Below are 21,056 nucleotides of genomic sequence, written 5' to 3'. Positions count from 1 at the left end.
TGCCCTGATGGCTCCGTCTATTGAGCGTCTAACTCTTGATTTTGGCTCAGGTCATGATGTCGGGGTCATGGGGGTCAAGCTCCAGGTCAGGCTCCGGACTCTCTCTCCCCTGCCTCTGTCCCTCTCCCCGCCCCCCCAACTCTCAAATAAATAAATCCTTAAAACAAATAAAAGCAGAAGTATCACTGCTTCAATTCATTTAACAAATCATTTTGGAACACTCAGCAGTTCATGGAAAGTATATGACGATGGTGAGAGAGCTCTCAGATATCTTTCAGTTACGAGAGTGGTTGTCCCTGCTCTATAATTTCCTACTCTCCTGCTAGATTACGATACTCTCAGTGTTTTCTAAAGCAGGAAAATCCCTGCCACCAAATTTGATATTAAAAGATTATTTAAAATCAGAACGGCTTCAGAAACACTGCACCCTATGTCCCTGGATGTCACTGAACTTAGACTCCAGTTCAAAGCAGTGGATTCAGGCTTGCACCATCACTCTACTTGGGAAATTTGGTCATAATTTTGAGCTTGTAGAAACTTCTCTCTCTTCCAGGATCATTTTCATAATCTCTGACTATGTCCCTCTCTGCCACCTGAAGTTTCCTTTTATGATCTCCTTGCCTAGGGCAAGTGGCTTCCTCCCTGCCTTCATTGCTTTCATCTCTCTGGTGCGTCTCCAAATCCAAGAAGTCTTACTCTCTTCCCTGTTTCTGGTCTCTACACTGAATGAATAATTTTCCTAAAAAACATTAAGGAACTATATTTCAAGACCAGTTCTGTACTCAAGCAAAATGTGATTTTGTTTTTTACTTATTGTTCTAGGTTAATGGACCTTTGTCTGCGGGCTGGATCTTTTTCTGCCTCTCATTCACGATCATGGAACTTGCGTTGTGTCAGGCACTTGTTTTAGGTGGTTTTTATGTGCAGTTCGACCCTATTCTCATAACAGCCCAATGACGAAGATGATTTTATTAGCTCTATTTTATAGAAGAGGGAACTGAGGTCCACAGAGAGTGTGATCACTTGTTCCAGGCCACATGGAGGCTGTGTGAGCCCAAGGTTTGGTGTAGTTGTCTTTTTTCCCCCCAAGGTTTTGCTTCTACCATCATTTTTTTTTTTTTAAGAGGAGACAGGGAGACACACACACACACACACACACAGAGCGCTCAGAGGAGGAGTAGAGGGAGAGAACCAGACACTTAACCAACTAAGCCCCCGAGCACCCCGCTCCTACCATCTTGTAAGCTAACTCACTGCTGCAATATATGGGTTCTTTGTAAGATTTAACTGGGTTCAAGAGCAACAGGAGTCCATAGTTCATGTGGTTGCCACACATGCAAATAGGCTCCTTTCACAAAAACGCAGGGCTTGTAATCAAGAAGGTGATCATTTTGTCGCACGTGAGATGAGAAGCCACTGAATAATAATAGAAAAGGTTAAAATTTCTGTACATTTTCAGAGGAGAGGACTATGCAGAGCAAATGCATGTTATAGAATGTCTTTGAACTCACATTAAAGTGGCATCTTAGAATTTTCCACAAGTGGAATGAATGGGCTACTGTGGAAGAATGTTGGTTACCTGTTTCTTGCAGGATTCAAAAGGCTGAGAAGTCACTTTTGGGGAATGTTGAAGAAGAGAACCAGTATTAAATTAGTCACACCCAACGAAATGCTTTGATCTATGGTAAATACTAGCATATAGGCATGCAATGAATGTCACTGTTTATGGCCACTATTTCCAAAAGACAGACTCTGCACCTTACCAGTTCTCATCTTTAGTCACTTACTGCCTGAGCCTTTCCTCTTTGGCTAAACCTGACCACTTCCCTGTTATCTCTCCCACCCCCCGGAATTTTTAGGTATTTGCCTCTGAGGCTCCCTTTGCCTGGAAGCCTTTCCGAGTTCCATCCATGTCTTTGGAAGTCCTGACAAAATGCTTCAACCTGGATCCCAAATGTCATCCCCTCAACAGAGCCTGTAATCGAGCTTTTCAGCCCATCAACCTGTTGTGCTTCCTCCAAACAGTGTAAGTACTTCACTACCTTTTACAGTCTGTTGTACCCAAATCCTTCCCCCAGCAAATTGTTAAGACTTCTTATGGGACCATTTTCTTAATCCATTTTTGTATTTGCCTCCTCTTATCCCCATTCAGCAGCATGTAGGTTGTATATTCCAGTACCGGGCACAATCTGCCTGCTTGGTACCTGTCAGTCAAATGGAACGGAATGGAATTATAGGTCGTTGTGTTCAAATGTGAAGACAACATGTGGACCTGACTCACACCCTGAGCCTCATTTGGGGTGAGCAGCTAATAGATATGTGGAGACTTTTTTCTAGAAAACCCATTTCTAAGATACATCCAGAAAGTTCCAGTAAAAGAACTGGAAATTAAAGAAAAACAAGTCAGAGACAGTTTTGGCTTTCATACCTGAACTGTTCACACCTATAAGCAAGGGCTTATTTCTCTTCACTTGGATTTTTTTTTTTTGCCAGTGGCCTGTGACCTGCAGGGAGTTTTTCTCTTATTCCCTCTGCCAGCTGGTGAATCATTACAGCTTCCATGCCCCATACTAAATCAAGGTATCTCGCAAAGCTGCCTAAACCACTGATTCCTAGATAACTTCTAATACTTATTAGCAAATTATGGTGATGACGGCATCAGAATTTTAAATGACTTATGTTGTCCCTCAAAATAAATCCCATTGTAATTCACGCAAATTATTGTAGAAGGTTTCTGATGGTAAATTCAAAGTACTTGAATCATCTTTTCTTTAAATAATTTTTAATCAGCCAACATTATACAATCTTGCATGCAATTACAAATGTCATAGATAGTGGTTGAGGAATCTTTATGTTTCAGCATTTTAAAAATCTATTTTTGGCTTAGAGTTTTCTGTTAAATCCTAGTGCTTTTGTGGTGTCATCTATTTCAAGCTTATGATAGGCATCGAGGCAAGACCAGTTGGGAAGCTTAGCAAATCTTATAGGTAGGATAGTAGAGTTAAGGCCATGACTTATCACTGTTATTCATCTGTATTTGCTTTCATTTAGGCATTACAACTTAATTTAGCAAAGTTTTTTTTTTTGCAATAATCAATTCTATCATGAAGCACAAAATGTTCTTTTTTCATATTTGTAACACATCTCATTTCATTCTTTACTCTCCATTTCTATTTTCCTTCATCTAGGCTTTTTTTTTTTTACATTAAATGTTTTTGGCTACCCCAGCCCATCAAATACCCCTTAAGTTCCCCCACTGTCTTTGAGTTTACCCAGACTGCTTATAGAATAGTCAGCCTTTCACTTTTCCAGCCCCATTCGGCCATAGACCTTCTTTGTGATCGTTTCACTCTGTACATGTCTTGCTTTGATGGTTTGATTCCAGTTTTGTGTTTTTAAGTCTTTTTTTGTTGTCTGATTAAGGTTGCTAGTTCCAAGAAGCCATCTGTGTGATTCACTTTGTGTAAGGCCATGCAAAATTTAGCTCCCAATAATTTTTTAAAAAGATTTTATTTATTGCTGGGGGAGGAGCTGGGGGAGAGGGAAAAGCAGATTCCACATTGTGTGTGGAGGCCAATGCAGGGCTTGATTCACAACCCTGAGATCATGACTTGAGCTGGACCCAAGAGTTGGACCCAACTGAGCCATGCAGGTAATTTTTAATGATGGATATTCCCTTTTAAGAAAGGCAACCAGGAACTATGCTTCATTCAATTTAAATCTATTGGTGGACAGAAAAGGTTTGCTTCATTGTACTGTAAGGGATTTGACTACATTAGTATTTGTCCTGTTATGACCTGTTACTAACAGGTTTCTGAGTTTTCAGAAAAGAAAAGAAGAGCAAAGAAATAAAAATTTCTTTGCATTGTTTGTTCTATGGCTGACTTAATATTAGGAAGCTTGCCCTTTAGTCATATAACCAGATTCTGGACCAAAGGTCTATACAGTCATGTTGAAAGGCATGCTATCTTTGAGTAACTCTGCTCAGATGTTAGCTAAAGCTATGTTCGAGGTATATTCCACTATGTACACTAATGTCATGACCACTCATGCTAATAGTGTCTGGTACAGGTGCACAGGTAACATTCAGGGAATGTTATCAGACAGGTGTGTACTTAGAAAAGACTGCCCACCGTACAACCCTTAAATACACTTAGATGTTTAAAATAAACCTAGCGCCTCAGTTTTGGTGTGTTGTCATAATCCACGCCAAGAAGGTAAACAAAGTTTATAAAAAGTTCCTTTTCACGTGTTCTGTTTGAAATCTGCTGGCACCTTCAATTTTGACTATTTAAATACAGCTTCCTCTATCACAGCTGGTTGCCTGTGAATGAGAAATATTTAAATACCCTGCTAAATTTTCTAAATGGAATTTTTAGAAATTCCACATTATGCATCTGCATATGCAATTTCAGCTAAATCATAATACAGCATAGTAGCAATATATTTCTTACTTTGGTAATTACTTTATTAGCTAATTAGTATTAAAACAGATTGCCAGAATACCTAATACGGTTTCTTAACTGCTGCTTAGTGTTAAATACCACTAGTAATTCACTGGATTTTTAAATGTTTTGTCATAGTAGTAATAATTGCAAATGCATTGAAGTTAGTTGCCTGTACTCTTAAGGTGGTGGTGGTATGTGCCTCCCAACCTTTTTGAGAGAAATGAAGGACTGCAATATTTACCCCCCTTAACAAGTTACCTGGGATGAATTTGATGAGCCTAAGATAGCTAGGAAATTCTCCAGTAAGATCAGTATGTCAGATAATATAAAGAGGCCACGTTATTTTATTTTGTTATTTGTTATCTTTGTATACCTCCTATCACCTAGGGCGGTTCATTGCACATAACAGGTAGTCAAAAATAAGGTTTGCTGAATGAGTGAATGGGTCTCTAGAAGTCCAAGATCTGTCCAGGCAGGGGTGGGTACACAGATGCTAAGTGCTTATTTACCTTTTTCTCTATCCCCTTAGGAAATATGAACTTTTGGGTGGTTTGCATACATTTCTATCTAAGCCAGAGATCAAGTCGGCTGTGTATCAGCATGGACCTTGCCCTTAAAAAGGTGTATTTGGCTAGAGTGACAAAAATACGTATAGAGTGCTTAAAAAATGTAGAGTCCCTGGAGTGACAGACCCGTACATGTATATTCATCCTATAAGTTTTGTATATGTATATACTTATAATAAAAATACTCATGTTGGAAATCTTTAACATATAGCTTCAAGAGACAAATTCTGAAAATGTTCACCATCAGCTTTATACTCAGTTCCTTAGTCTTCTCACATCTACATAGATATCACAAGTCTTCTTCCCTGAAAGCTACCAAGTAACCCTTGGTATAGTGCATACAGATCTGGGTTTTTCTTTTTTTTAAAGATTTTATTTATTTATTTGACAGAGAGAGACACACAGAGAGAGGGAACACAAACAGGGGAAGTGGGAGAGGGAGAAGCAGGCTCCCACCAAAGCCCACACGTGGGGCTCCATCCCAGGACCCAGAGATCATGACCTGAGCCAAAGGCAGATGCTTAATGACTGAGCCACCCAGGCACCCCCAGATCTGGGTTTTAATCTTGACCCCTCCTTTTATTTGCTGTGTGGCCCAGACACATAACTACACATAACCTCTTTGGCGTTCAAGAGCTTCCCACATGATGTAGGATAATAATACCATCCATACCCCAGGCTTATGGGGAGAATTAAGTGAAGTCATATATGTAGAGCACCTCCCACATTACTGTTTCCTCATGCTAGTTTCCTTGCACCTGCTTACCACCAAATGTCTACACGTGCAGCTGTGAGAGTCTCTTATTCAAGCCCATAAGTCTTTATCGCAGGAGCATTTTTTTGTTTGCCAAAATCATCTTTAAAATCTATTTATATGCTTAAAAACCCAATGCAATTCTGTTGCTCAGAATCGCTCTCTCTCTCTCTTTTAAACTTAAATTAAAAAATTTTTAGGGGCACCTGGGTAGTTCAGTTGGTGAAACAACTGCCTTTGGCTCAGGTCATGATCCCAGGGTCCTGGGATCGAGCCCCGCATTTGGGCTCCCTGCTCAGTGGGGAGTCTGCTTCTCCTTCTCCTGCTCTCCTGCTTGTGCTCTCTCTCTCGCTCAAATGAATAAATAAAATCTTTAAAACTGAATAAATAAAATCTTTTAAAAAATTTTTTAAAAGTAAAAATTGTGTCTATTTCAAGTGTACAACATGATGATTTGATATCTATATACACAGTGAAATGATTATTACAGCCAAGCTAATTAGCATATTATCTCCTCACATAGTTGCCATTATTGTGTGTGTGTGTGTGTGTGTTGAGATCACCTGAAATCTACTTTCTTTGTAAATTTCCAGTATTCAGTATTCAATACAGTGTTACTACCTATAGTGACCTTGTAACCCATTAGATCTCCAGACTGTTTCATCCTCCATAACTGCAGCTTTGTACCCTTTGGTCAGCATCTCCCTATTTTCCGCACCTCTCCACCCCTGGTAACCACCATTCTATTCTCTGCTTCTATGTATTTGACTTTTTTTTTTTTATAGAGAATCTGTTTATTGTTAATTAGTGCGCTATTTTCCAGCTAGTGATCTTATCACCCAACAATAAGCACTATCACAATTTATTTACTTTTGTAAATACATCATAACATTTATGTCGGTCTATTTTATTAAGCTGTTCAACTATAACAGAACAACTGAGGGACACTCCACTGAGGTCAGTTTTCAGATAATATGGTAAGATATCATTTCCACCTTTCGTGGGTTGGTCTCATAAGCCACAATAAATGGAACTTGCAGTCTTTTGATCACATTTGGAAGTCATTACATTGCTGTGTTCGGTAGATGCATCCTCTCAGGTAACCTCAGGTCATTCATCAAGAAACATAACAGAGGAATAAGACGGTCAGCCTTTGGATCCTGCTGTAGGCAGACATAGCAGACTTGACTGAGTCGTGAGAAAGGGGCCAAGCTCACTCAGTTCAGGGGACCATACATTTGAAGGCTGTGCTGTGTAGTACAGTGACTCTCTCAGATATTATATTTGGTGGGGCCTACTCTGTGACACTCTCAGAGGGGGGAGAGTGTCCAGTCCCTTACAGCGGAAACCAGACTGATAAGGCATAATCCCCATGAAGGGAGCTTTAGCAGGTTAGTGATTGGTTAGTTAATGGAAGATTCACGATTGCCTAGGGGCATTGAAGATAATGTACAAGGCCAGCCAGGGGAGAAAGAAAGGGTTGGTTAATCAGAATAAAAGGCACAAATAGAAAATTTAATGGGACAGTGCTTCTTGGGTGTAAAGGCACTGTAGGGAATTCCCATGGCTATAAATAGGTATGAATGATGTATAAATGGTATGAATGATGGGTGCTGGAGATCTGTTGAGAATGAGAGGCAAATCCGCTCTGATCAGAGAAGAGTGGAAGTGAGGAATGTGAGTAAAGAAGTTGAATCACGGCCTAAAGTAACCAGCATCCTTTGACAGGATGAACCAGGAGGTTAAGAAAACACTGCTACACATTAAAACCTATAGCTTTTTATGTCATGTTATTCTGGGCCCCTTGCAGGAATAAAAAAAAAAAAATCCTCAAATTCACATGGAATCTCAAGGGACCTTGAATTGACAAACAATCTTGAAGAAGAAGAATAAAGTTGGAGACCTTACACTTCCTGATTTTAAAACACACTACAAAGTGGCAGTAATCTAAGCAGTGTGGTAGTAACGTTGGTCAGTGGAACAGAACAAAAAACCTAAAAATAAGCTCTCACATATATAACCAAATTAGCTTTGACAAGGGTATTAAGAAGACAGAAATTGGAAAAGAACAGTTTCCTTAACAAATGGTGTGGGGAACACTGGATATTCACATGCCAAAGAGTGAAGTTGGATCCTTAACCTCACACCATGTACAAAAATTAACTCAAAATGAATTAAAGAGCTAAACATATGACCTAAAACTGTGATACTCCTAGAAGACAACAGAGGGGGAAATCTTCATGACTTTGGTGTTGGCCATAGTTTCTTGGTTTCCTGTGATACCAAGAGCATAACAGATAAATGTTATTTGTTATGAAACAGATAAATGGGAGGGCCCCTGGGTGGCTCAGTTGGTTAAGTGGCAGACCCTTGATTTCTTTTTTAATTTCTTTTCAGCGTAACAGAATTCATTGTTTGTGCACCACACCCAGTGCTCCATGTAATCCGTGTCCTCCCTAATACCCACCACCTGGTACCCCGACCTCCCACCCCCCACCCCTTCAAAATCCTCAGGTTGTTTTTCAGAGTCCATAGTCTTTCATGGTTCATCTCCCCTTCCAATTTCTCTCAACTCCCTTCTCCTCTCCATCTCCCTATTAGACCCTTGATTTTTGGCCCAGGTCATGATCTCTGGGTCCTGGGATCAAGCTCTGCCTTGGGCTCTGTCCAGTGGGGAGTCTGCTTGAGATTCTCTCTCTCCCTCTGCCACTCCCCCTGCTCTCTCTCTCTTTAAAAATAAATCTTTTCAAAGAAGACAAATGAGAGTCCATCAGACTTAAAAAGTTCTGCACATTAAAGGAAACAACAGAGTAAAAAAGTAATCTTTAGGATGAGAGAAAAGAATGTATCTGGTAGGTGGTTAATATCCAGAATATATAAAGAACTCCCGAAATTCAATAACAAAACCAAGTAACCTGATTTTAAAACTGGGCAAAGGACCAAACTATACATTTCCCCAAAGAAAACATATAAATGATAAACAAGCATACGAAAATAGTTAATATTTTATATTAAATATATCAAATTCATACTTATTAAAAAAAGGCAAATCAGGGGAGCCTGGGTGGCTCAGTGGGTTAAGCCTCTGCCTTTGGCTCAGGTCATGATCTCAGGATCCTGGGATCGAGTCCCGCATAGGGCTCTCTGCTCAGCAGGGAGCCTGCTTCCTCCTCTCTCTCTCTTTCTGCCTGCCTCTCTGCCTACTTGTGATCTCTGTCTGTCAAATAAATAAATAAATAAATAAATAAATAAATCTTTTAAAAAAATGCAAATCAAAACCACAGTGAGATATTACCTCACACTCATTAGGATGGCCACTATGGAAAAAACAGAAAATAACTAGTGTTAGCAAGGATGTGGAGAAAACAGAAAATTGCGCATTGCTGGTGGGAATGCAAAACAGTGCAGTGACGATGGAAACTAGTATGAAGGTTCTGTAAAAAATTAAAAATAGAATTACCATGTGATTCAGTGATCCCACATCTGGATATATATCCACAGTACTGAAATCAAGATTTCAAGTAGACATTTGTATGCCCATTTTACTGCAGCATTATTCACAATATCCAAGAGGTAGAAGACAATGTCCATTGTCTGGTGAATGGATAAAGAAAACGTGGTATATCCATAAAATGGAAAATTATTCAGCCTTTAAAAAGGAAGGAAATCCTGTCATACGCTACAACATGGATGAAACTTGAGGACATTTTGATGAGTGAAATAAACCAGTTGCAAAAAGACAATTACTATATCATTCCACTTATATGATGTTTCCAGAGTAGTCAAAACCATGGAAACAGAAAGTAGAATGGTTGGATGTCAGGGGCAGGGAGAAGAAAAAATGAGGAATTGTTGTTTGACGGGTTCATTGTTCCAAGCTCCTGTGGCCACAGATAGGACCAGAGTGAACAAAATTGATCCTGAAACCTTAAAAAGAAGGGCTTGCATATGTGACTTAGGTGAACCAGGTGGTTTAACACTTTCTAAAGGTCACACAACCATTGGCTGGGAGCTGGAAGCCAGACCTGATTGTCAATCCAAAGGGCTTTCCTCAACCCAGCTTACCCTCTGCTAGCACAGCCCCTGGTACACAAGGACTGCTCTAGTACAAGTTCTGGAAGAAATGAATGCCTCCCACATTACCAAATCACTTCTCTCCTTTGTTCGTTGATAGAAAAGTAAATATTTTCCTCATGCTTCTCGATATGGACCAGACCAAGTGATTCTGCCTGTAAATAATTTGACTGCTGTGTAATAAATGCACATGACATAATGGCACTGAAATATTTCAAAATACAAAACAATTCTGGAAAGAGGTTAAAAAAAAAAACAACAACTAAAATGGAACATCATCATTAAATGTCTCCATCTGATACAGCCTTCGCTGAATATCTAAGTTAGAACCCATAAGATTTCCTACTGCGGTGTGCCTTGCCCCCAAATATGTGTTTGCTACTGATTTAGAAACACATTCAAAGTGATAATTTTGGAACCTTTAGCTTTCCACAAAGTATTTTCAAAAATCTATTATGTTACATATTTCTTTCAGCCACCAGGTGGCATGTGCTTTGCTGCTGAAATATACAATAAAAATGTATAATAAAAATGTATCCTGAAGAGAGAAATTATATCAAGTCTTACACAGCTAACAAAAAAATAATGATAGTGGACTTTATCATGAATTCAATCAACAAAAACCTCCATGCTAATAGATTTGACAGTTATGAGTACCTCATATAAAGACCTTAGGAACTTTAGGGTAGACATTTATTCTAGCAAAGAGCTCACAAATAAAATTTATAACTGATTTAAAATAGTTGAGCATAATTATTTAAAAGGATACTTTCTTAGCTTAAGGCATTAATTTCATTAGTGACCTGGTCTTGTAAGATGGAAGCAAAAAAAAAAATTTATTATCTCAATTGTATTATAATTTGGAGCCCTGCTTATCAATGATAAAACCACACACTAGTACCTAAGTATCAGGCCGAATTAAAAAAAAAAAAAAGTAAAGCTATGCTTCACGTGAAGAAACCTGCCAAATATGAAGGAAAAAACAGGAGGTAATTATTCCTTTTATTTTGTAAAAAGTCACTCTGCAAAAGCATTCACAGCAACATCGCTTAAAAGAGTGAATTCTTGAATTTAACTTTTTTAAAAAAGATTTTATTTATTTGATAGAGAGAGATCACAAGTAGGCAGAGAGGCAGGCAGTTGGGGGGGGGGCGGGAAGCCGACTTCCCGCCAAGCAGAGAGCCGGATGCCGGACTTGATCCCAAGACCCTGAGATCCTGACCTGAGCTGAAGGCAGAGGCTTAACCTACTGAGCCATCCAGGTGCCCTTGAATTTAACTTTTTATCTGCCATCCCCAAAAAGGGAAAGAGGTCAGCCAGGTGCTTATGAAGTTGGACCAGCCCTATGGGGCTGGAGGAGTCTTTGGGAATGTAGCAAGCTAAAATCAACCATTTTTCCTCCTCTCCATAGTTTAGTTTGCTTTCCACCTCCAATCCCAAATCCAAGTAGCTAACCCTTTTTTGTATGCACCATTCAGGAGAGCCATCTGACAAGGCACAAAGCAGAGGAAATGGTTTTCTTAGTTTTGCTTTCCAAAAACTTACACTCCTAGGGAATGCATATGACTACTGACATAGAAAAAAAAGATACATGAGGGAAAAATAGCATTGTATGAGCAAGGGAGCTGAGGAAACGGGTTTTTCTCAGAGGCTAAAATAGATCTCCACGGGTAGAGAGGACTGAGGAATTTGCGGCTCCGAGTGAAGAGTGTCAACACTTCGCTTCCCAGGTAGAGCCCTGGGGAGGTGCCAGACTCCAGACAATGAATGGTTGTGTGGCATGTTTAGACACACGGAGCCCCAGAGATTTGTCACAGAGATTTGTCTACCTCAAAGGAGCAGGGAGACGGTAGAAAGGGTCCTGTGTGTTAAGGACAAACAGTCCTTTTCTATGATGTAACCTATTTTTTAAAGGGGGAAACAGTTGTGTCAATCGATGTCCATGGAACTTACTATAATTGAGTCTGAGAAATGCCCGGATAGAGACTAGCACAAGGTATTGCCAAAGCCTGTGAAGGCACATGGAGAGCTATGTAACACCCCCAGACAGAAAGAAGCCTCACCTAGATAGGCTTTAGAGAATATAGCTGTCAGTACTTGTGGGTGCGTGTCTTTTTGTGATGGTGGGGTAACTGACAGAGCTTTGTGCTCTTTGGTACCAGATTCTTGGACGTAACCAATAGGGTTTCCTCAACCCAGATATCCATAACAATACTCAAGGGGTTCTTGACCCTGAGGCTTCATGAGAATGACAAGAATGCTTGTTGAGACTGTACCCACACTCTGGAATTAGCAATCTCACGTCTACATAACTATCTATAATAAACCCTGCAGAGGACTGCAGAGGGCTGCAGAGGGCTCAGATCTTGGTTTCCACTATGGTGAAGAGTTGAGTTTGCATCCTCCCTAAATCGATTCTTCGGTCCCATGAACCCTGGTTTGTGTTGGAATATCCGTCTCTTACTTGGGCCATCTTTTTTTCTTTTTTTAAAAGATTTTATTTATTTTTTGACACAGAGAGAGAGAGACAGTGAGACAGGGAACACAAGCAGGGGGAGTGGGAGAGGGAGAAGCAGGCTTCCTGCCAGTCAGGGAGCCTGATGTGGGGCTCCATCTCAGGTCCCTGGGATCACGACCTAAGCCAAAGGCAGACACTTAACAACTGAGCCATCCAGGCGCCCCTTCCTTGGGCCATCTTAATTCTTAATCCTGGAGAGTTTTAAATCATTGCTCCCCAGCACCAGGGATGACGTGTCTCTAACCTGAGTACCTCAGGATTGGTGGCTCTTTTCTCTGAAAACTGTAATAGTAGAAAGAGTTGTCTAACATTTGCTGAGAATGAACTATGTGTGAGAGTGTCTTCTAGGCATTATACATGTACAATTTAGTTTACTATTCACCACACACTATGTGCGGCTCTCTTACACAAAGAGTCTCCTTGAATTTCAACTGAAACTGAAAATAGATCCGTGATTTTGTTGTCATGACATTTCATAGTCAACACCAGTAAAATCTCCCACAAGCAAGCATTAGTTTAGGACTTGACTGTGCACTCACTTCACGCTTAATGTCATCGGGATGATACTGGGATTAGCCATTCCTGGTGGTGTTAGAGAAGGGTTCGTAAATAAAGTCACGCTGGAACTTTGGCTTGAAGGGTGACTAGCAATTTGATGGGAGGGGTGGGGATGAGAATAGCCCACTGGAGGGAGCGACATGTAGAAATAAAGGTTTCTATTCATCATTACTTATACAGGGGCTCTCAAAGAGTGGTAAAAATAAAGTTTCTCTGTGGAAGAAAAAGGCTATAAAAGAAAGCCAAATGCTAGAGCTGGTGACGGAAATGTAAAGTCATGTTCCTTAGTCCAAAAATAGAAATTGTGAGCAAAATAATTAATGGTATGGGGAATTTAGCAGCCATTTGAACTCATGGCATAAATAGGTCCACTAAATCCTCAATATGGGAACAAGTAAAAGTAATGCAAAGAACTACTCATCATGCACTCCAGTAACAATTTAGTGAAATTTGAAAAAATGGTATTTAACTTACGGTTTGATGTTTTAGTTATTCTTTACTGCATGTTAAAAGGAAAATTATTTACAATAATGGCCTACGAAGTTGCAATACTGTAAGTCTTAGACCTGATTTCTCAAACATGTAAAGGGTCTATTATAATCCAATTTTGTGTCCCACTGTGTCTCACAGGACATTAACTTCAAGTTATTTTCCCAGCTTTTACATCATCCTCAGATGTATCCTTTATGATAAGTGCTTAATATTATGTTATAGCAATATAATTCTTGCAACATACTGAAATCTTTGGCTGAGCACTGAAGTTGTTTACAGTTTTTTTTTTGGGGGGGGAATAAATACGATGACTGTAGACATTTTAATAACACAAATTTATACCTTGTTGTTTTGATTAGTCACTTAGAATAAAATTTCTAGTTGTGGAATTGTTGGGCAAAAGGTAGATAAGTACTTTATGTCTCTTGATAGGTGTCACACATTCTCCACTAAGAGAATGCTGCATTCATAGCATGAAAGTCATAAATGAACACTGGGATTTATTATTACATTTATCATTACTTCTTTATTATATAAAATGGGGTCCCATCTTGTTAAATTTTGCATTTCTTTAACTCAAGCCAGTTAGACTTGTATTTCCTGTGTATTTACTATTTGGATTCTTGTGAGAACTGACACTTCAGGTCTGTTGATCATTTGTTGCCTGGAATTTTGCTGTCATTTACCTAATTTTATTCATTCATATGGCTCTCATCTAGGGAGCTACCACAATTATCCATTACACTTGGCATTCACAGATGCGGTTTTAACGGGTATCTGTTCTCTGCTGGTTATTTTACCCATTAAGCAAGTCATTTCTGAAATTGAAAAGTACGTAGAAGGGTGGGAACAAGCAGCGTGTAGACTTAAAAAATGCCATGTTAAGGAAGTTATTAAGTGATGACCAATAATCGCTGACCTTTTACGATTCAGAAAAACAAAGGAATATTATGGCAACAATGCAAATAATTATGACATTACTATGCAACTGTGACGGACTACTGTAGAGTTGAATATTCGGATTCAGTTTCCATAAATGTTCATGTATTCGATTACCTAGTTGAAGCTTAGCTCAAATGAAGATTTGTTTGGACAATTTCAAAGCATGCTTTGTGTTTTAGAATCACGTGGGTATAACCGAAAGCGTGGATGTTGGCTGTAAATATTTCATGAACGGACTTTTCTAGGCTATTTTGGCACTTGTGCTTGGATGGGATCGGTTAAGATTTCAAATAATGTTGGGGCGCCTGGGTGGCTCCAAGGGTTAAGCCTCTGCCTTCGGCTTGGGTCATGATCTCACGGTCCTGGGATTGAGCCCCGCATCGGGCTCTCTGGTCAGCGAGGTGCCTGCTTCCCCCTCTCTCTCTGTCTGCCTCTCTGCCTACTTGTAATCTCCGTCTGTCAAATAAATAAATAAAATCTTTAAAAAAATTTTCAAATAATGTTAATATTCATGGGTCTTGTAGGCTGACTTCAGGTTATTTTATAAAATGCATAAGAATTGGGGATTCTTTTACATATAATATCCTGTACTACTACGAATAGGAATAATATGTTGGAGGCATTGGGTCCGGATTATGTTAACTAAAAAACTAGAATGCTGTAGAAAATGTGTGCTCTAATTATAAGCAAATAAGTTAAGATGCTTACAGATAATATTCAGTGTGATGAACATTCTTTGTGCTCTTCTGAGCATTGTACATGTATTAATTCTTTTAATGCTCATCACGATTACTACAAAGTAGTGTAAGGGAGGGCAAATAATTTTCCTTCTACCCTTCTGAGTTATTGGCTCAGATTCCCTGTAATGAAAGACAGATTAACAGAGAAAAACAAACAGAAGTTTATTAACATGTACACCTCAGGCATACAGGGCAGATACCCAGGAAAAATGAGTCGCTCAGAGGGATGACTTAGAATTCAGGATCAATACCACCTTAATAGGGAAAGGGGAAGAGGGGACAGAGGACTTTCACAGGAGGGTAAATATGACAACTGAGTTCCTTTTGGGGGACCTTGTCCTTAGGCAGGTAAGGGAAGGTCAGAGAAAGCTTCTCCCTGCATTTACTGTTCCAGAGTGCCTGTAGCCCCAAGTAATCACTGTGTCAAAGTGGCAGATTTTGGGGTGGCGTGTTCCACTCCCCTTCAGTAGGTACTGTTAAAATTCTGTTTTATAGGTGAAGAAACAGGCACAGAAGGTTATTAGAAATGTACTTAGATGGTAGGGACACTCACCTATTTTCCATTTTTCTATATTTTCAAATTTTCTATTATAAACATGCATTCCTTTTATACCGGTAAAAATAGAGTCTTTCATGCTGACTGGGACACACGTTCAGCTTCACACCCGCTTGTATAGAAGACAAGTGGGCATCTGAGTGGTCACTATCCTTGTATTCAGTTTTACCCACAGGGCACAAAGACAGAACAGCCAACATCAGAAAAAGCCGTCCCTTTCCTTTGTGAAATAATAAAGAATAAAAAAGATGTAAGACATGATTGATCTCACAAGAGGAGTGTGCAAACAAACAGCCTCCTGGTGAAACCAACAAGAAAATTGTGGTTCGGTGGAGTTTTCCTTGGAGAAGAAGAAAACAATAGTTTGCTGCAAACTCTAGCTGAAAATATAGGATGTCACAAGTATTTTTTTTAGACCTTTTGATGATGTCAACTGCAGTGAAAATACGCCCCCTTCCATTCTCACAAACATGAAGGCTTTGAATTCAAAGGCTTTCTTACAACACAGTTAAATGTAGCAAAGGAAAAATGGTCACCTAAAAAGGCACCCAGATAATGTGATAAAAAGCAGTTAAATTCCATTCCTCTTGACAAGCATTTATTGAGTGCATAACTTATAAAAATAAATAGGCGCCCCTGGGTGGCTCAGTGGCTTAAGCATCTGACTCTTGGTTTCAGCTCAGGTCGTGATCTTGGGGTCAGGGGATCAAGCTCAGGACAGAGTCTGCTCGTGATTCCCTCTCCCCCTCCTCCTCTGCTTCCCCCCTTCTCATGCTCTCTCTCTCTTTCTCTCTGAATACAATCTCAGGGAAAAAAAGATAAATAAAACATGCTTCTTGGTTCATCACAGGTTTTCACCTAGTGGGCATGCAGTTCATTCCAGTACAACGGCGTAGTATAAAAGATGCTTTCCAAGAGGTGCTGTATTTGTGACACGGAGGGATAAATAAAGACCCTCCAGGCCCTGGAGTTGCTACTCGGTACAAGGACTGCCTATACGTGCCAGGCATGTGCCTAGCCTGTAAATTTTGTAAAGGCAAGGATCGTGACTATTTTGCTCTCCACTGTATAACCAGAACTTTAGCAAACTACCTGGCCTTAAGTGACAGCAAGAGCGGCCTTGGCATCCCCCTCCCCCATCCTGCTGTTTCTGCTAGAACAGGGGGTGGAAAATTATGGACCAAGTCATGCCATGCTTTTGTGTGGCTCACTAGCTGAGAATGGTTTTGACACTGTGAATGATTATATAACGCCCGTGTTTTCTCTCTTAGCTTGGAAAACCTAACATATCTCCTATCTGGCCCTTCACAGATAGGAGATATGTTGGGTTTTCCAAGCTAAGAGAGAAAAAGTTTGCCTAACAACCCGCCCCCACTCCTTTTTTTGGCCACATGTTCGTCTCTATTGTTTCCATGGACACCTGACTTTTATCTCCTGCCTTTCTCATGCAACTTTCATAGAAACTGCTGTAGTCTGTCCAGTTTAATTCTGATTTTTTCAACTTGTCTTTGAGACTTAGACTTCCCATTTTAGCACTTACGATTTTCTTTCATTTTATACACACACACACACACACACACACACACACACACACACAAACTAAGAAAGGTATTTTTCAAGTTAATTGACTTAGAATATATCACCTATATTCCTAGGTCCTATTGAGATGTTATATATTGCAGGATATGGATGTGATTTGAATGGATGTTTTACTAGTTTTAATTTAAATTGACAAAAGGAAAATGTGCTCATCGATTTAAAAAACTCAAGCACTTCACAAGTAGAGCTAGCAGTTCAAGTGTCCTTTGACTGTCCTGGATTCCCAACACTCCCAACATCCTCCCGCTTCCCCTCTCTTCCTCAGAGAGGAAGCTTTTTTTTTTTTTTTTTTTTTAACTAACCAGGCATACCCTGCACATTTTTAACACATTTACACACACAAATATGTACACAAAGAGTGTTTTGTCTCTTATTATGAGTAAATGATATAAAAAGTCATAGTGCATATAGATTTTCAGCATGTTTTCCCCCATGAACTTTTCTACATACTAACATCTCATCCTATTTAATTTTCCCCAGAATTAAACAGTATGCATGTACTTTAATTTGTTAACTGATCTTTAAGAATGAATAATCATGTCATTTAGAGCACTATAGTCATTCATGTGGATTTTTTCATTTTCCCTCCATTCACTGGCCACTTATTTTATCTTTATCCATGTCCCCTTTTATCCCTTAAATCATATAGGAACTCCAGGTAGGGGACTTCCTAAAATAGCATCAATTTTCTTGGAATGGAGTGCCTCATATATGTGTTAAATGAAGGCTCATTTTCTCGCAAGAATATCTTTAAGATGTCTTAGACCTGCATGTAACGTGTCGATGATTTCTCGAGTCCTTTTCTGCACCTGTTGGTCATCCTTTCTGTTTTCCCGAATTAAGTAAACCGTGAATAGGAGCAGAAGTAAATTCAAACACTGCTTTTGGGCTGTCCACACGATGGAAACAGCCAGAAGGAAACGCAGAACATGTCAGCGTGTGGCTCAGACGACAGTCTCTCGAGTGCAGTGGAGGAGGGCATGACGAGGGGCTGTGCGCGTTCAGAGGAAGACGCCTTAAATTCTGCTCTGGGGAATCAGGGAAGGCTTCAGGGAGAAGGTTCTAACTTAGCTGAACCTTCGAGAAGAGTTTTCCATGTGGGCAAGTGGAAGGAGGTATTTGAGAGTGGGGAGAGAGTGTTTCTAAAGGCACGGAAGAATGACAATGTAGGTAGGGTGTGTTCAGGCAAGTTCAAGGAGTTCAGGGTTCCGAGGCCAAGTTGGTAAGGGCTGAATTTCAGGCAGCGACAGATCATGGAGTGAAGACTTGATCTTGAGAGTGATGGGGAACCTTCACAGAAGGATTTTAAGCAAAGGCTTGAAAAGATGACATCCGGGTTTTAGAACAGGGGTCAAAAAACCTTTTTCTGTAAAGAACCAGGTGATAAATATCTTAGGCTTTGGGGACCATATATGGTCTTTGCTGCGTATTCTTTTTTTCTTTTTTGTTTCTCTTCCCTTTCCTCTTCTTCCCTCTCCTGTACTGCTTCTCCTCCTTCCGTTGCAACCCTTTTCAAGAGGTAAAAACCATTCTTACCTCAAGAACCATATAAAAGCAGGCCAAGTGCTGGCTTTTGACCTTGGGGCCTAGCTTGAGGACCTCCATTTTAGGAGAGTGGCTTGAGGTAGGGGCGCCTGGGTGACGCATTTAAGTTTAGCATCTGCCTTCAGCTCAGGTGTAGTCCTGAGGTCCTGGGATGGAGCCCCATCTCGGGCCCCCTGCAACCCTCCCCTCTCATGCTCTCTCTCTCTCTCTCTCATTCCCTCTGTCTCTCAAATGAATAAATAAAATCTTTAAAAAAAAGATTCAGAAGACAGTGGTTTGAAAGTTTGAAGTCGTTGCAGACATTGTTAAGTTTTTGTCTCCTTAGAATGTTGGGGGTGGGGGTGGCTGTGGCTCTGACTGGCAGCATTTTTCCCTCTGAACCCCGGCCAGGGCTGTGGGTTAGGGCGCTGCACCCCTCTTCTGAGGCAGGTGCTGCTGATACGTCTGCGGGTCCGCTCCACGGTCAATGATGCAGAGACAGTCTGAGACCCCGCGGACTGGTTCAAAGAGCGCAGCTGGCAAATGAGGCTGGAGGCTTGCAGGAATTCCACGAGGGATTCTCGAAGCTTTTTATCTAAAACCCATGGCCTCAGTGTGGTGGAGTTGGAAGCAGTTCAAAGGGCAGATGCAGAGCAGACACTTATGGGAGCAAATCACTGAATGCCCCATTCACTAGAAACCCATATGAAACCATGCTTAAGAAACACTTTTGAAAAAAGAACTCTGTCATCTTGTGACTTAAAACTGATTTCATTCTCTGTATCACGAGAGGTGTTCCGACCAACACTAAGGACAGTAACTCAGGTGCAGCTGAATGTGCACACCATGCCAGGCTGCCCGCTTACTTGAGACCTCCTCCTGGCCCTGTGAAGCAGGCCTTCTTCTCATCATGCCCATTTTACAGATGAAGACCCTGAAGCCGAGAGTCACGGACTGATTTGTTCAAGATGGTCTCCCTGGGATTTCAGTCTGGACACTCCGCAGCCTGTTGCCTCGAAAACACCACACAGACTACTGAGGCCGAAGGAACAGAATGGAACCAGGGAACGGAAGAGCAATACCACCGTGGCCTGAATTCACCTGCTACAAACGAGCTCACCACGTGTGTGCTTCCAAATCTTTCCTCGGCAAGATGTCTTAAGATACCATTTTCATATTCACCGTAATTTGCGAGCCGACGTAAAGCTAAAATGTGCATAGAAAGTTTGCCCGCTGCCTTTACCCTCGGGAAACAAATATCTTTTAAAGTTCAATTGCCACATTAAACATTTACCATTTACCTTTCGTACTTCCTCCTCCAAACAGAGATTTCCCTACCAGTCTTTTGCTCTGAATTCTGAGTTTATATGTGGGATTCATTGCATTAACAATTTCTGAGATACTCAAGAGCTCAGAAACCATGGCAAATTCTCGGAGGGGAAAAACATTCAAGTTTATAAATTTGGGTATTAAGCAAATTAGACCCTATTATGACAAAGAGACCTTTGGTTTTCATGCATGATGTGATAGAAAAAAGATAACAGAAGAATGTCATTCAATGTTAATCTGCACATTTCATTTTTATCCTAATTGTGTGCAAATGAAAAGGGTCTCTGAACATTCAAAAGGGCTTTTCACTACTCATTAACCGCATATAAATGCATGGGCAGTGGTTTGCCCCCAGAAAATTGCCTTGAAGGTGACTTGAATGTATAGCTTCTGGTTAAAGGGCAGACCTTTCCTCCTGGCCTCATCAGTTCTTTGGCTCTCAGTAGTTAGAATTGCTAATAATTGTGGAATTTATTACCAGCTCTGATGGGGTTTGGGGCAGAGTCTGTGTGCCAGGGTCAAAGTAAAAAGAGTACTGCTGATGTGATTCCATGTGCGGCCTCAAACCACATGCAAATGGTTACAGCCCTAGCTCTTCAGAGATCTGATTCTAGAGAGCTCAGATTCATTCCCACACATCTACCTGTTGCCCCAGCTACATCAAATTACCCGAAGGTCCTCAAATGTTTCAACTCTTTGTTCTGTCTCCGTTCATTGCATAGCTTCCCTCCCTCAGATCTTTGCAGTTTTAAAAAATCTGTGTTGAGATTTAAAAATAAATCATAAGAAAATAAGAAAACAAAAATAAATTACATATAAGATACATGGAAAGTGTATTCTTTCTGTGATAGATTTAAACAACATAGAGCCACTTGTGAAAGAGCCTCTTTTTCACTGCCACACCGTCTCATGCATAAATTGAGACTTTTTGTGCTTTTATTGTAATATACTGTGCA

The sequence above is a fragment of the Mustela putorius genome, unplaced genomic scaffold (genome assembly GCF_011764305.1).
Source record: "Mustela putorius furo isolate JIRA1106 unplaced genomic scaffold, ASM1176430v1.1 tig00003899_pilon_pilon_pilon, whole genome shotgun sequence".
In the NCBI taxonomy this organism is placed as follows: domain Eukaryota; kingdom Metazoa; phylum Chordata; class Mammalia; order Carnivora; family Mustelidae; genus Mustela; species Mustela putorius.
The sequence above is the reverse complement of the archived record's forward strand: the minus strand, read 5'-3'. Positions refer to the sequence as shown.